Raw genomic sequence first — 17,825 nt, 5'->3', positions numbered from 1 at the left:
AAGAATGCTGAAGATTAGATGTGTAGATCACGTAACTAATGAGGGGGTATTGAATAGGATTGTGGAGGAGTTTGTGGCACAACTTGACCAGAAGAAGGAATCGGTTGGTAGGACATGTTCTGAGGCATCAAGGGATCACCAATTTAGTATTGGAAGGCAGCGTGGAGGGTAAAAATCGTAGAGGGAGACCAAGAGATGAATACACTAAGCAGATTCAGATGTATGTGGGTTGCAGTAGTTACTGGGATGTTACTTTAAATCCGTCTTGATTGCAATCAAGACGGATTTAAAGTAACATTATGAAATCACTGATTGCTGTTATCCCATAAGACATTATGTCTGTTTTTGCATAGTTACTGGGACATGAAGCAGCTTGCACAGGATAGAGTAGCATGGAGAGCTGCATCAAACCAGTCTCAGGACTGAAGACCACAACAACAACAACAACTATTATTGTAGAGGATTACAATTTTTGCTCCATATTAAAAGAATAAAATTTTCTTTCGTGTAGATATTGCACACATCACCTCCTAACACCCCCACCCCCCACCCCTCTTGGTACACACCTCTTTTACCGTCTATGACTCTATCCACATCATCCACCCATCTTTACCTATCGATCTATCCATCTCCTCCAGTCTCCCTGTCTCTCAAACTCCCTTCGTTCCTCTCTTTGTCCATCTCTTCTAACCACTCTGTGACCATATCTTCCTCCCCCTTGCACCACATCATCCTCCTTTCTTTCTCATCCCATCTCATGTCACTCTACCTATCTATAAGGATTTTTTATAATGATTTACACAGTATATTCCTAGCATACAGAACAGAAATCTGAAAATTGATTTTAGTTTTAACTGCTTTTCTTTTCTCCAAATTCCTTTCTAATTTTCCTATAGGTGATATATTCAGCGTGGAGCGATTAAAAGTGTCCCGGACGAGTAGAGACGGTTGAACGTGTATGTATGCGGTACGTCTGGATGTTTTATCGTGGCTTTTGTTGGCTGTGGAGGTAATGAGAGTATTGGGCGACCATGTAAATTTTAATAACCGTGATGTGATAACTTACCGCACGTTTAATGTTTCTGAAGACCTTAATACGGATGATGGTACATCGTATTTCTAATCAAAAACGGCTCTGAGCACTATGGGACTTACCATCTGAGGTCATCAGTCCCCTAGAACTTAGAACTACTTAAACCTAACTAACCTAAGGACATCACACACATCCATGCCCGAGGCAGGATTCAAACCTGCGACCGTAGCGGTCACGCGGTTCCAGACTAAAGCGCTTAGAACCGCTCGGCCACCCCGGCCGGCTATTTCTAATCATCAATGCCTTTTATTATGAGCACTCCCTGGACGTCGTAAGGTGGATAAGGATGAAGTTATTTATGTGTGGTGTAAACGATCTGGTGTTCATGAAGTTGTAAATCTTGTTGATGATTTAACTGTATTATTATAAATAAGAAACCGTGGCACCCATAAAAACTACGTATTGATCTCGCCAAAAGACAAGAAACTATTCTTGCTGTTGAAGCTCTCTGTCACAGGCACTCTGAGACGTTCTCTGTGTGAAGCAAGCCTGTCCACTCTGTGAGTCGCAGCTTGACTGCGTAGTGGAACACAAAGCTGCATGCCGAAGCGCGGTTGTGTTGGTCACCTATGCTGTACTCCAGGCCACTTTTATTTGCCCCACCCTGTACTTCTCGAACCTTTAAATCTACACTAATAATAAATCTGTAAAACCGTTGTGTGTGTCTCCTTGTCTTTGAACATGCTGATCTTTAAAATTACTATGCGAATTTTCGTAGCGTTTCCGCAAGTAACTTAAGAAAAACTAGGCGTACAATTTAGGCTCTATTTCATCAAAATCGGACCACGAAAAACAACAAAATTCTTGATTTAAACGTTTACAAACATTATCAGGTTTAACTGTCTCTCTGAACCCACTAATCTCCAGAACTGCTACATATACTTTTATATGATTTTCATAGGTAAGTTAAGTGTAGATAGGGGCTCTGTATAGGTTATACGAAATCAAAATCTCTGGGAAAGGAAAACCTTCATATGTGTTATAAGAATTTGTGTATGCACCTTCCGCATCTTCTCCGAAATCACTGTTCTAATTTCAATCAGACTTGGCACACGTATCATTTATCGCCCGGAAAGAATGCTTTCTATTAAGAATCCTATCCCTGAAAGGGATGAGGCCGAAATAGAATTATAGGTCACGACGCGAGATTGCACAATTTCTTTCAACCAGTATCTGGTAACGAGACTACGCGCAAGAAATTTTACATTTAATTTCTAGCTTTTACGAATCTTTTTCTTGCTAACAACCGATCCTTCCCATCATAATCGAAGGAAAAATGTTTATCGTTTACAACATTTTCAAAAAATGGCTCTGAGCACTATGGGACTTAACATCTGTGGTCATCAGTCCCCTAGAACTGCTTGAACCTAACTAACCTAAGTGCGTCACACACATCCATGCCCGAGGCAGGATTAGAACCTGCGGCCGTAGTGGTCGAGCGGTTCCAGACTGAAGCGCCAGCCGGCCACTAATAACTGATATCGAGCTTTGAAGTTACACATTATGCAACGTGCATATTATCAAAAAAAATGGTTCAAATGGCTCTGAGCACTATGCGACTTAACTGCTGAGGTCATCAGTCGCCTAGAACTTAGAACTAATTAAACCTAACTAACCTAAGGACATCACACACATCCATGCCCGAGGCAGGATTCGAACCTGCGAGCGTAGCGGTCTTGCGATTCCAGACTGCAGCGCATTTAACCGCACGGCCACTTCGTGCATATTATCCAATAAATGATGTGGAAGTATGGAATAACTATACTGAAGATTGTATAAGAATTGTATTCATTACACTGAATCGTATCACGTAGCTTTATCAAATGTGAAATCATTTTCACAAATATGATAAACTCCAAAGTCATCAAAGGCTAGGTAGTTTTTTTCAAATGTTAAATATTCTTCCCTAACTTCTGTAACATTCTTCAAATCAGTAATGTCTTTCCCCCTTGCCATATTCAGTTGAAATCCGTTCAGTGGGTTAGTACAAATAATGGTCACGCAGCAGTTTTTCACGCGTTTCATGGTTTATGACGTCATAGATCATGATCTATGTGTCATTATATTTTAGCAGCTACATTCAGTGGTTTAAGTGAACAGCGTCCGAAAATGGGTCCCGAATGCAGTTTGCACTAAAAAAGTAGTAAATTAAAACGTCACACCTGGCGCAAATAATAAAACTGAAAATGTAGTGCCGGCCGGTGTGGCCGTGCGGTTCTAGGCGCTTCAGTCTGGCACCGCGTGACCGCTATGGTCGCAGGTTCGAATCCTGCCTCAGGCATGGATGTGTGTGATGTCCTTAGGTTAAGTACGTTTAAGTAGTTCTAAGTACGGCTCAAAGCCATTTGAACCAAGTTATTTGGGAACGAGTGAACATAATTACTTGCAAACAAACTTCACACATAATGCCAAATATTTACGAAACTTTTTCTCGCTGACAAAGCACGCAAAAAGATGAAACGAAGAGCTCTTAAGTTCAATATATTTTAGCTGTTCATGCAGTGAAAGTGTCGCATCGGTATGACCTCGTAACATCTTTTATTGTTTGTTTGCTACTAACTACATCCGCAACGCATTTCGCAGATAGTATCCACATATGCTGCTGAATGTGTCTGCAAATTCATATCATTGTACGACATATAGCTAAGGAGATATGAGGGATGGAGGAGATCGAAAGAGAGAGGGGGGAAGAGATAGACCAACAGAAGGGAAGGGAGAGATGGACAGAGGAAGGGGAAGGAGGAGATGGACAGGGAGAGGGCGGAAGAGGAGATGGATATAGAAAAGAAATAGGGTATTAAGGGAGGAAGAAATGGTCAGAGAGAGGTCGGTGTAGCAGATGGACCGATGGAGGGGCTGGATGAGACGTATAGAGAGTGCGGAGGTGAATAGAGAGAAGGGGGAGAAGGAGATGGACATGGAGCAGGACAGAGGATATGGACAGTGAGGAGGTGAAGGAGGATATGGATTAATAGAACTGAAATAGATACATATCAGGGCAGTGCTGGTTACTCAGCTACTAATGAATACATGTTATTCACTGCAATTAGAGCCGGCCGGGGTGGCCGAGCGGTTCTAGGAGATACAGTCTGGAACCGCGCCACCCCTACGGTCGCCGGTTGGAATCCTGCCTCCGGCATCGATATGTGTCATGTCCTTAGGTTAGATAGGTTTAAGTAGTTCTAAGTTCTAGGGGACTGATGACCTTAGAAGTTAAGTCCCATAGTGCTCAGAGCCATTTGATCCACTGTAATTAGGCAGTGTAGGTATTTGTTCAGACCTCAAAGCGCCACTTTGATGCCACACAACTCTTCAATCTACCTCTCACTGTCACCAACCACATCGGAATTGCTACAGTGCTGCTTGCCTTTAAGCAAGTACAATGGTTATATTTGAAACATAATACAGTTCTCTACCCCTCACGCAAGTTACATAAATTTACACTGGGGACATTTCATTTCATCCATATTAACAGTTACAGGATACAAAACAAAAATTAATAATTTAAATTAGAAATACATTTTTGTAATGGTACGAAATTAAAAATGTTCCCTATAGGGAGCAGCAAAACCTCGACGCTATTTCTTTTATTTCTACAAAGTCTAAACAGATTTCACTGCTGATACAGATCAACGGAAGCTACGTGAGAAATGGCAGAAAACAACGGCAATTCATAAGTGCAAAAGTTAAAGGCTACGTCATGAAACAGTCGCTGAACAAGTTACTGCGTTTTAATGAATGTTGCATAGTTGTCTGAGACTGCAACAAAAGAATCACCCAAAGCGGACCAAGTCATTGAGATGGATAGCCCGGGTGAAGGTCGCAGGCATGCTTGGAGGCTCTGACTGACCACAGCCACGGAAGGGTGCATACCTATAGTGTGATTGGGGACTGCTCGCTAGCTCAACAGCGACAATTTGGAGGCTCCATAGGGTGAACTAAAAGTCTGTATAACACTATCATCATCATCATCATTTAAGACTGATTACGCCTTTCAGCGTTCAGTCTGGAGCATAGCCCCCCTCCATGATCCCCCCCTATTCAGTGCTAACATTGGTGCCTCTTCTGGTGTTAAACCTATTACTTCAAAATCATTCTTAACCGAATCCAGCTACCTTCTCCTTGGTCTGCCCCGACTCCTCCTACACTCTATTGCTGAACCCATGAGTCTCTTGGGTAACCTTGCTTCTCCCATGCGTGTAACATGACCCCAACATCTAAGCCGGTTCGCCCTGACTGCTACATCTATAGAGGTCATTCCCAGTTTTTCTTTGATTTCCTCATTGTGGACACCCTCCTGCCATTGTTCCTATCTACTAGTACTTGCAGTCATCCTAGCTACTTTCATATGCGTAGCCTCAACCTTGTTGATAAGGTAACCTGAATCCACCCAGCTTTCGCTCCCATACAACAAAGTTGGTCGAAAGATTGAACGGTGCACAGATAATTTAGTCTTGGTACTGCCTTCCTTCTTGCAGAAGAGAGTAGATCGTAGCTGAGCGCTCACTGCATTAGCTTTGCTACACCTCGGTTCCAGTTCTTTCACTATGTCGCCATCCTGTGAGAATATGCATCCTAAGTACTTGAAACCGTCAACCCGTTCTAACTTTGTTCCTCCTATTTGGCACTCAATCCGTTTATATTTCTTTCCCACTGACATTACTTTCGTTTTGGAGATGCTAATCTCCATACCGTAGTCCTTACATTTCTGATCTAGCTCTGAAATATTACTTTGCAAACTTTCAATCTAATCTGCCATCACAGCTAAGTCATCCGCATATGCGAGACTGCTTATTTTGTGTTCACATATTAATCTCACCCAGCCAGTCTATAGTTTTCAACATATGATCCATAAATAATACGAGCAACAGTGGAGGTTGCAGCCTTGTCTTACCCCTGAAACTACTCTGAACCATGAACTCAATTTACCGTCAACTCTAACTGCTGCCTGACTATCCATGTAAAGACCTTTAATTGCTTGCAAAAGTTTGCCTCCTATTCCATAATCTCGTAGAACCGACAATAACTTCCTCCTGGGAACCCGGTCATATGCCTTTTCTAGATCTATGTAGCATAGATACAATTCCCTGTTCCACTCATAACACTTCTCCATTATTTGCCGTAAGCTAAAGATCTGGTCCTGACAACCTCTATGAGGCCTAAACCCACACTGATTTTCATCCAATTGGTCCTCAACTAATACTCGCACTTTCCTTTCAACAATACCTGAGAAGATTTTACCCACAACGCTGATTAAAGAGATACCTCTGTAGTTGTTACAATCTTTTCTGTTTCCATGTTTAAAGATTGCTGTGATTACTGCTTTTGTCCAGTCTGATGGAACCTCTCTCGACTCCCAGGCCAATTCAGTTATCCTGTGTAGCCGTTTAAGACCTGACATTCCACTGTATTTGATGAGTTCCGACTTAATTTCATCCACCCCAGCTGCTTTATTGCACTGCAATCTATTGACCATTTTCTTCACTCCCTCATATGTGATCCTATTTCCATCATAATTCCTGTCCCATTGTACCTCGAAATCTGAAACATTACTGATCGTATTTTCACCTACATTGAGCAACTCTTCAAAATATTCCCTCCATCTGCCCAGGCATCCACAGGATTCACCAGTAGTTTTCCTGACCTGTCCAAAATACTTGTAATTTCCTCCTTACCTCCCTTTCGAAGCCTTCTAATTACTTTCCAGAATGGTTTTCCAGCAGCTTGACACATAGTCTCCAACCTGTTTCCAAAGTCCTCCCAAGTTTTCTTCTTGGCTGCTGCAATTATCTGTTTGGCTTTGTTTCTTTCTTCAACATAACTTTCTCTGTCTACCTGAGTTCTAGTATGTAGCCATTTTTGATATGCCTTCTTTTTCCTGTTACAGGCTGCCTTGACAGTGTCATTCCACCAAGCTGTTTGCTTCATCCTACCTTTACACACTACTGTTCCAAGACATTCTTTAGCCACTTCTAGTACTGCGTCCCTGTACCTTGTCCATTCCTTTTCCAATGACTATAATTGACTACATTCAACTAACTTGTACCTTTCTGAGATCGCTGTTATGTACTTGTGTCTGATTTCCTTATCCTGAAGTTTCTCCACTCTTATCCTCCTACATATGGACCTGACCTCCTGCACTTTCGGCCTCACAATCCCAATTTCACTGCGGATTAAATAATGATCAGTGTCATCAAAGAATCCCCTGAATACACGTGTGTCCCTCACAGCCTTCCTGAATTCCTGATCTGTTATTATACAGTCAATGACAGATCTGGTTCCCCTGCCTTCTCAAGTATACCGGTGAATGTTCTTATGTTTAAAAAAGGAGTTTGTGATTACTAAGCCCATACTGGCACAGATATCCAAGAGTTGTTTCCCGTTCCTGTTGGCCTCCATATCCTTTCCAAATTTACCCATAACCTTTTCATACCCTTCTGTTCGATTTCCAATCCTGGCGTTAAAATCACCCATGAGCAGAACACTGTCCTTGTCCTTTACTCTAACAACTACATCACTGAGTGCCTCATGAAAGCTATCCATCTTATCTTGATCTGTCCCTTCACAATGCGAATATACTGACACAATTCTAATTTTCTTGCTAGACACTGTCAAATCTATCCACATCAGTCGTTCGTTTACATACCTTATTGCAACTACGCTGGGTTCCATTTCATTCCTGATGTAATTCCCTACACCCCATTGTGCTATTCCTGCTTTGACTTCTGACAGGTAGACCTTGTATTCTCCCACTTCCTCTTCTTTCTCACTCCTTACCCGAATGTCACTAACAGCTAAAACGTCCAGCCCCATCTTAGTTGCAGCCTCTGCCAGCTCTACCTTCTTCCCAGAGTAGCCCCCATTTATATTAATAGCTCCCCATCTCATTACCATTTGTTTGCCAAGTCGTATCTTAGGAGTCCCTGGTTTGTCAGAGGTGGGACTCCGTCACCTCCAAAGGTCTGAGGCATTTTGCTCTGATTGTTGCCAGCATCATATTTAAAGTACCAGGGAAGCAGGTTGCTAGCCTTACTTGCCCCGAGTCACATTGGGTTTTACCCCTAACGGCCGAGGGACTAACCGGTGGATTTGGTAGTCTTTGCCGTATGAGCACAAAGGTAACCAACACTCAGAATATGTCCGAGATGCCCAGCCTTATTCCAAAGTAATTGGTATCCCGACTGTCGGGACAACTTACTTGGCCACGCATACGTTGCCCGTGGTTCATGAACTAGGACATGAATACAGGAACCCACACCATGAACCACATGACTGAGTCCCCGTGAACGCCTTAAGACTTTGGCAAGAGAAAATGGGGGTGATATGCGATTATAAAATGTCAGCAAGAGCGTTCCCGTAGCTGTCAGTTCTCCAAATTCCCACCTACATCTGCATCTACATTTATACTCCGCAAGCCAATCAACGTTGTGTGGCGGAGGGCACTTTACGTGCCACTGTCATTACCTCCTATTCCTGTTCCAGTCGCGTATGGTTTGTGGGACGAACGACTGCCGGAAAGCCTCCGTGCGCCCTCGAATCTCTCTAATTTTACATTCGTGATCTCGTCGGGAGGTATAAGTAGGGGGAAGTAATATATGAGTTTACTAAACATCTCCGTAACGCTACCACGTTTACCAAATAACCCTGTGACGAAACGCGCCGCTCTTCTTTGGATCTTTTCTATCTCCTCCGTCAACTCGATCTGGTACGGATCCCACACTGATGAGCAATACTCAAGTATAGATCGAACGAGTGTTTTGTAAGCCACCCTCCTTTGTTGATGGACTACATTTTCTAAGGACTCTCCCAATGAATCTCAACCTGGTACCCGCCTCACATATAATTAATTTTATATTATCATTCCACTTCAAATCGTTTCGTACGCATACTGCCAGATGTTTTACAGAAGTAACTGCTACCAGTGTTTGTTCCGCTATCGTATAATCATACAATAAAGGATCCTTCTTTCTATGTATTCGCAATACATTACATTTGTCTATGTTAAGGGTCAGTTGCCACTCCCTGCACCAAGTGCCTATCCGCTGCAGATCTTCCTGCATTTCGCTGCAGTTTTCTAATGCTGCAGCTTCTCTGTGTACTACAGCATCATCCGCGAAAGGCCGCATGGAACTTCCGACACTATCTACTAGGTCATTTATAAATATTGTGAAAAACAGTGGTCCCATAACACTCCCCTGTGACCCGCCAAAGGTTACTTTAATATCTGTAGACGTCACTCTATTGATAACAACATGCTGTTCTTATGTAAGGACTCTCCCAATGAATCTGAACCTGGCACCCACCTTACCAACAATTAATTTTATATGGTCATTCACTTCAAATCGTTCCGTACGCATACTCCTAGTTATTTTACAGAAGTAACTGCTACCAGTGTGTGTTCCGCTATCATATAATCATACATAAAATGATCCTTCTTTCTATGTATTCACAATACGTTACATTTGTCTGTGTTAAGGGTCAGTTACCACTCCCTGCATCAAGTACCTATCCGCTGCAGATCTTCCTGCATTTCACTGCAATATTCTAATGCTGCAGCTTCTCTGTGTACTACAGCATCATCCGCGAAAAGCCGCATGGAACTTCCGACACTATCTGCTAGGTCATTTATGTTGTGGCGTAACAAGACAGCCACGCCACTCGGAAGTAGCCGAAAGGCACGCGTTAGACTCACGCAGGCTAGAGATAGGTCTGAAACAGGATACGTAATGAATTCTATAAAGAAAAGTACGTAGCTGCTGTAATACTTAACTTTAATCCATCCTTGTTGTACATCGCTATTGACGATACAAGTGAGACTCTATAGATACATGCGATGTTCCTAATGGCGCCTTGCTAGGTCGTAGCCATTGACTTAGCTGAAGGCTATTCTAACTATCTGCTCTGCAAATGAGCGAGGCTTCGACAGTGTGCATCGCTAGCTACGTCGTCCGTACAACTGGGGCGAGTGCTAGTACGTCTCTCGAGACGTGCCGTGTGGTGGCGCTCGGTCTGCGATCACCGACATGAACTAATGGACCGCGGCTGATTTACAGCTACCACCTAGCAAGTGTGGTGTCTGGCGGTGACACCACATTTTATATATATTAAGAAAAGCCATGATCCTATAACCCTCCCCTGTGGCACGCCAGGGGTTACTTTGTCTGTAGACCTCTCTCCATTGAGAACAATATGCTGTGTTCTGTTTGCTAAAAATTCTTCAATCCAGCCACACAGCAGGTCTGATATTCCGTAGGCTCTTACTTCGTTTATCAGGCGACGCCTTCCGGATGTCAAGGAAAATGGTATGGTTCAAATGGCACTGAGCACTATGGGACTTAACATCTTAGGTCATCAGTCCCCTAGAACTTAGTACTACTTAAACCTAACTAACCTAAGGACATCACACACATTCATGCCCGAGGCAGGATTCTAACCTGCGCCTAGAACCGAACGGCCACTGCGGCCGGTGAAAATGGTATCTACCTGGGAGCCTGTATCTAATATTTTCTATGTCTCATGAACAAATAAAGCAAGTTGGGTCTCACACGATCGCTGTTTCCGGAATCCATGTTGTTTCCTACAGAGTAGATTCTGGGTTTCCAGAAATGACATGATACGCGAGCAAAAAACATGTTCTAAATTTCTACAACAGATCGATGTCAGAGATAAAGGCCTATAGTTTTGCGCATCTACTCGACGACCCTTCTTGAAAACTGGAACTACCTGTGCTCTTTTCCAATCATTTGGAACCTTCCGTTCCTCTAGATGCGGTACACGGCTGTTAGAAGGGGGCAAGTTCTTTCGCGTACGCTGTGTAGAATCGAATTGGTATCCCGTCATGTCCAGTGGACTTTCCTCTGTTGAGTGATTTCAGTTGCTTTTCTATTCCTTCGACCCTTATTTCGATGCCCATTTTAGGCGAGCACCTGTTAGGCGAGCAACTCATCAGAAGGATGGGTAACCAGCCCTGGCAGGGAACTAAGTCAGTGAGAAGACACAACCCCGTGGCTTTATTAAGTCCCCCTGCTGGCCTAGGTGGGAGTGGGGGAGGGGTGGGGGTGGGGGGTGGAAGGGAATTGAAAGAAGTCATTAGATCAACGTGACAACGCGTATTTTCACTTCTCATTGTAAGAAATATTGCAACAATGAATGCACGTGTCTACTTCAAACGAGAAACTTAATATAGTGGGAAGAGAAAGGAATGCGAATAACACGGAAATTCTTGGGCTTATTGTGCCTCTCTGAAGAGGGCAGCCATTCCATGACCCAAGAAAGGAACACTGTGTACTTCTCATGGAGTGGCGACCACAACAGGAATAGTGTTGCAACACTTTCTCCCAGAAATACGAACAACTTTAACACATAACAGCCTTTGATATTCATTGTAAATTGAACTTAAAACTTCAGACAGCTGTTAATTGACATTTATTCATGGCCGGTTTTGTTGTGTTAAAGCAGAGTCTTCAACAAAAACTAACTACTCAACCGAGAATCTCGGTTTTGTACTTATTTATACAAGTATGTATGTTTCACATCTCCTCCGAAACCATTGGACAGATTTCAATCGCACCAAACCACGGGTCCCGGTTTATAATAGTTTGTTATTGATGCTTTAACGCAGCGAAACTGCGCGGTTTTTGTCAACTCCAATTTGCCTAAGCAACTGTGCTCTCTGTTATGAAGCCACTGCTGACATTATTATTTCAATCAAACTGATTACTTCTCTGTATAAACCGAACGTCGTTCATATCTTTGCCCTACGGCTGCAGCATCGCGTGAGAAGATGGAGGAGTTCTATGTACAACTGGAACAAGTCCTTAGCAAGGCCGCTAAAAAGAGCGAGTAATAGTTCAAGGATATTTCAATGTCAAAAATGGAGATATTAACCATGACACACAATTACAACTTGTGGTTAGACTTTTTGCTACAGGTGAGGGAAATGACAGAGGTCTGCGTGACTAACGACTTGACTGTCTGTGACACTATATTCAGCGTCATCCAAGACGCCTGTACACTTGAGCATCATCTGGTGATAGATGTAGAAACCGGACTGACCTCATCCTAGTTCAAAGACGTTGGGACACTCCAGTCTTTGACTGTAAGATCTTTCCTGGAGCCGATTGTGGAAGCGATCATAATGAGGATTAAGTTCAATTGAACCAAGATTAGTGGAGGAAGAGAGCAAAGACTCACAAACGAGAAAGCCCCTTAGATATCTGATGATCATGTATAAACAAAATTCCACCACAACATTCCTGATAGTGATGCATCAGCATCACAAACATGGGCCATGTGAAGGAGGTTGTTTCCTCACCACTTCCGGTATCAAAACGACTCCAAAGTGTAAAACTTCCTTGAATATCAGAGTCCGCTCAACAGCTAATTGAGGAGAGGAGCAGTCTAAAGAAAACTAATACCCACACCACTGAGGATAATGGCAGATACAAGAACCACTGCAGACAAACTGATAGAACTGCGGAAAAAACAGATCGCACTTCATTAAAGGTAAGCCCTACCTGTGATGAGTCAGAAATATATCATAAACACAGTCAAGTGCGTGATCTGTTTAAGAAACTCAAAAGCATCACTGGTATATTTTATCTTCGTACATGAATGGTAGACGATGAGACTGGCAACCTCATGTGAGACAAGGAAGAAGCTGTTGCGGTGTGGAAGCAGTGCTGTGAAATGCTGTATTTTGAGATTAAAAACACTACAGAAAGTCAAGTAAATAAGTAACTTACATTCGAATTTACAATCTTACTTAGTGAAATAGTGGCCGGAAGGTACATCTGAAGAACTATTAATCTCCTGGTGTAGACAGTACACGTTGTCAGATCATGAAGGGAATGGGACAGGAATATGTTGACGAGCTATATTCAGTGTGTACAAGAATACTTGAAACTGGGGAGCGGCCAGAAGACTGGTCACAGTATCTCTTCACACGCCTACACAAGAAAGCGTCTATCACGAACATCCCCAACTACTCTCATATCACACCACGCTAGCGAAATTTAGCTCTATATCTTGAAACAATATTTGAAATCACGCATTCAGCCTCACATATCCACAGAACAAGCATGTTTTGTTGCAGGAAAGGGAACTCCTCAATATCATCTCAATACACGACAAATTGTCGAGATAACGTCAGAGTTCTATGATACTGTCCTCATCTGCATGCTTGACTGTAGGAAAGCTTTTGACCAGCTTTTTGGCCATATGGTGTGAAGAGATGGAGAAAACTGATGATAACTGATTGGGGAACACTTGTTCCACTCACAAATCAATTAGAGGAACTGGAAGTCATCCATCTTGGATCAATCGTCTATGACATGGGAAGTTGTGAGGATGAGGTAGGCAGACGAATCACGCTATAGAGACGCCTTGAAAATCAACAATAACTGACAGAATAGAGCAATAACGAACACCACAAATGTCCAGCTTGCTGAATCACTCATGTTTTCCGTCTGCTTTTACAGTTGCGAAACATGGAACTTTACAAGCAGCGCACCGATGTATTTAAGCATTATTGCTGGGGCAGGATGCAGAGCATAAAATGGACTGAAAGAAGGACAAATGTCTGTGTTCTGAGCAACTCAGTACCTCCAAGCACCTTTCTTCTCGTGTCAACCAAAATATTCTCCAGCTTTTTGGCCATATTGTGTGAAGAGATGGAGAAAATCATTGAAAATAATAATTGAAGGAAAGCTCCAGGGCGAAACATTAATAAAACTAGTAACAAACGAACCAATCAAGCAATGCGCAATTACGAGACGTCATATAAGATACGAAAGCTGATGGCATCAGGATGACGTATAACATATTACTTTTAGTCAGGCATACCACGAACTCTCTTAAGGCGAACACGCGGTTAACACGAAAAAAAGTATTGACCCCAGCGGGAGTTCATCAGTTCTTATGGGAAGTTTTTTCAGTTAACACTTATTTCGGTTAAGGCGGATTACGAACTCTTTTTCGGTCTCTAGCGTAATTAAGTCTCGTTGTAACAAAAATTTCCGATGTTACAGTGTTTCTAAGAGTTAATTTTTTTTCCGAAACGAATGTAAGAAATATCCCTACAAAGCTGACTGCCCATTGTCGACTCTTTTCTAACGCATTGTTAAGACGGCGGTGGCAATTATCACCCCAACAATCAACGTGTGCGTAAAATTTAAACAAATTACATAATATGTGGATTAACATAAGAAACGTACTCGATACCAGGTGATCTTTTAGTCGTAACCAAATCGAGTTACTATGCTGAATAAAAATCCACAAACAGTAGCACGCGAAACATTCCAAAGAGACGACAGACACATCAATAGGTGTTAGTTATATTTTTCCTAGCATCTAACAGTCTTCCCACAAGCACATCACACAATTTAGTACTCAATGTTTTAATTATATATGACGGTAGTATCTGTTCCCGAAAGAACAGTTACTGTGGATGACCATGCAGCTTTGCTAGAAATGAAATGATAATTAAATGGACACCCTAGCTGCAAGCAGGCGTTGATACACTTCATTGGGGACATGTTGAAAATGTGTGCCCCGACCGGGACTCAAACCCGGGATCTCCTGCTTACAGGGCAGACGCTCTATCCATCTGAGCCACCGCGGGCACAGAGGATAGTGCGTCTGCAGGACTTATCCCTTGCACGCTCCCAGTGGCTCCGCGGTGGCTCAGATGGATAGAGCGTCTGCCATGTAAGCAGGAGATCCCGGGGGTCGAGTCCCGGTCGGGGCACACATTTTCAACATGTCCCCAATGAAGTGCATCAACGCCTGCTTGCAGCTAGGGTGTCCATTTAATTATCATTTCATTTCTAGCAAAGCTGCATGGTCATCCACAGTAACTGTTCTTTCGGGAACAGATACTACCGTCATATATAGTTAAAATTATATGGGTTCCCGGCCTTTGACCTTCTTGTGCGAACGCACACGCTATGCCCGAACTCGTACGGGACTTGGTAGATTAATCTGCCACGAGTAATGAGTATGATGGGCAAACATCTATTAGGCGCACTACGAATGTGGTGTTGTGGACATGTTGGGAATGTGGATCTCTCGGGGAGCGTGCAAGGGATAAGTCCCTGCAGACGCACTGTCCTCTGTGCCCGCGGTGGCTCAGATGGATAGAGCGTCTGCCATGTAAGCTGGAGATCCCGGGTTCGAGTCCCGGTCGGGGCACACATTTTCAACATGTCCCCAATGAAGTGTATCAACGCCTGCTTGCAGCTAGGGTGTCCATTTAATTATCATTTCAATGTTTTAATGTTTTCTGAAGGGTACCAATTCCACTGTGGACTATACCTGTCAGTATAGATTATCCATTTGCTGTGTGTGCGTCAAACTTCAGCACCACAGCTACTGCCCTAAGTAAACTGAACATTAATGGCTTGCTTGTGCTTCACATACTTGGACATACTGACCAACCCAGGAGCATAGTACACGTAATGGATAGTATTCATCGGCAAGTGAAGTAAGTACTGATGTAGTATTATTCGGTAGACCGTCCTGTGATCAATAAAAATATCTGCACTAATTCCCTCAAACTCTGTTTCTATAGAGGGCATAATGGGTCTAAGTGGAGATGTTTCTGTTGGTGGCTGTGGGCTGTTTGCTGAATAATTTTACATCACGTTATATCAGTATGTAGGTTTTTTGCACAGCTATTAGGCGAAGTATGTTTTCGGTTGTTTAACACCTTCTAAGTACATGTGGCAAGAGTACATCTACATCTACGTGATTACTCTGCTATTCACAATAAAGTGCCTGGCAGAGGGTTCAATGAACCAGCTTCATGCTGTCTCTCTACCGTTCCACTCTCGAACGACACGCGCGAAAAACGAGCACTTAAATTTTTCCGTGCGAGCCCTGATTTCTCTAATTTTATCGTGATAATCATTTCTCTTTATGTAGGTGGGTGCCAACAGAATATTTTCGCAATCGGAGGAGAAAACTCGTGATTGAAATTTCATGAGAAGATCCCGTCGCAACGAAAAACGCCCTTGTTTTAATGATTGCCGCTCCAATTCACGTATCATGTCTGTGACACTGTCTACCCTATTTCGCGATATTACAGTCCCACCTGATGCGGATCCCACACCGCACAGCAGTACTCCAAAATAGGGCGGACAAGCGTAGTGTAAGCAGTCTCTTTAGTAGACCTGTTTCACCTTCTAAGTGTTCTACCAATGAATCGCAGTCTTTGGTTTGCTCTAACAACTATATTATCTATATGATCGTTCCAATTTAGGTTATTTGTAATTGTAATCCCCAAGTATTTACTTAAATTTACAGCCCTCAGATTTGTGTGACTTATCGCGTAATCGAAATTTAGCTGATTTCTTACAGTACTCATGTGAATAACTTCGCACTTTTCTTTAGTCAGGGTCAATTGCCACTTTTCACACCATACAGATATCTTATCTAAATCATTTTGCAAGTCGTTTTGATCATCTTATGACTTTACAAGACGGTAAATGACAGCATCATCTGCAAACACTCTAAGACCGCTACTCAGATTGTCTCCTATGTTGTTAATATAGATCAGGAATAATAGAGGGCCTATAACGCTTCCTTCGGGAACGCCGGATATTACTTCTGTTTTACTCGATGAGTAAGACATTAATATTTAATTTCCCCTGGGGAGATGGTCAGGTGTTGACGTGCGACTCACGGACACAAAATGTTAACTCTTAGTGGTGCAGTTATGGCCGTTCAGAAAACATCAAGTAGTAAGGTTTGCGACTGTGTTTGTGTGAATCCTGTTGACCAGACAAACAGCAACCAAAATACTGATGAGTCTACGCACACTGGCAGAAAATAAATCGAAACAACAGAATATAACTAATGTAGAATAATGGAATTTCTGGAATATATTTGTCTAGGTAACGTAAGTGTCTCGGTCGGTCAATACAGGGGTGATTAACGCTGGTTGTGAATGGTGCTGAAATTGTCATCTGATGTGGAGACAGATATGGCGATCGAGGAGACCAAGCCAATAAGTCGCTACTCCGTAGAGAATCTTGAATTATAACAGCGGCATGTGGGCTAGCGTTATCCTATTGGAACATACTCTCTTGAAGGCTGTTCATGAATATGAGCCGAACAAGTCGAATCACCAGACTAACGTACACATCTGTAGTCAGGGTGCATGGGATAACCACGAGAGTTCTCCTACTGCTATACGAAATCACACCCCAGACCATACCTCCAGATATATGTCCAGTGTGTTTAGTAAGCAGACAGGTCGAGTGTAGGCCCTAAACTGGTCTCCTTCTATTCAGCACTCGGCCATCACTGGCACCCTGGAAGAACCAGCTTTCATCAGAAAATACGAGAGACCTTACCATGCCCTCCAATGGGCTCTCACTTGACACCAGTGAAGTCGCAAATGGCGGTGGTTTGGAGCCGAATGGTTTCACAGTAGAGGGAGTCGGGCTCGGAGATGGCCTTGAAGTAATTGATTTGTAACAGTTCGTTGCGACAGTGTGCTGCAGACTGCTACTGAAATTGCTGCTACAGATGTAGTATGATGCGCCAGAGCCATGCGTCGAACACTACAGTCTTCCGTCACGCGAGTGCCACCTGGCCATCCGGAGCCCGGTCTCCTTGCTACCGCACATTCACACGACCAACGTTGCGAAAAATCAAGTACAGGAGCTACATTCCTATCAAGTCTTTGTGCAATATTTCAGACGAAGCATCCGGCTGCTCTTTTATTGCT

General features: G+C 43.0%; 2 non-coding genes across 2 annotated transcripts; one reads left to right on the top strand and one right to left on the bottom strand.

Annotated features, from left to right (window-relative positions):
• Positions 1-14,640: 14,640 nt before the first annotated feature.
• Positions 14,641-14,715, bottom strand: Trnat-ugu. Its single transcript has one exon. It is a non-coding gene; the product is annotated as a tRNA-Thr (tRNA).
• Positions 14,716-15,208: 493 nt separating this feature from the next.
• On the top strand, positions 15,209-15,283 carry Trnat-ugu. Its single transcript has one exon. It is a non-coding gene; the product is annotated as a tRNA-Thr (tRNA).
• The last annotated feature ends 2,542 nt before the right edge of the window (positions 15,284-17,825 follow it).

This window comes from Schistocerca piceifrons, chromosome 4 (genome assembly GCF_021461385.2).
Source record: "Schistocerca piceifrons isolate TAMUIC-IGC-003096 chromosome 4, iqSchPice1.1, whole genome shotgun sequence".
NCBI classification, from domain to species: Eukaryota; Metazoa; Arthropoda; class Insecta; order Orthoptera; family Acrididae; genus Schistocerca; species Schistocerca piceifrons.
This window is presented reverse-complemented; position numbering and strand designations above follow the sequence as displayed.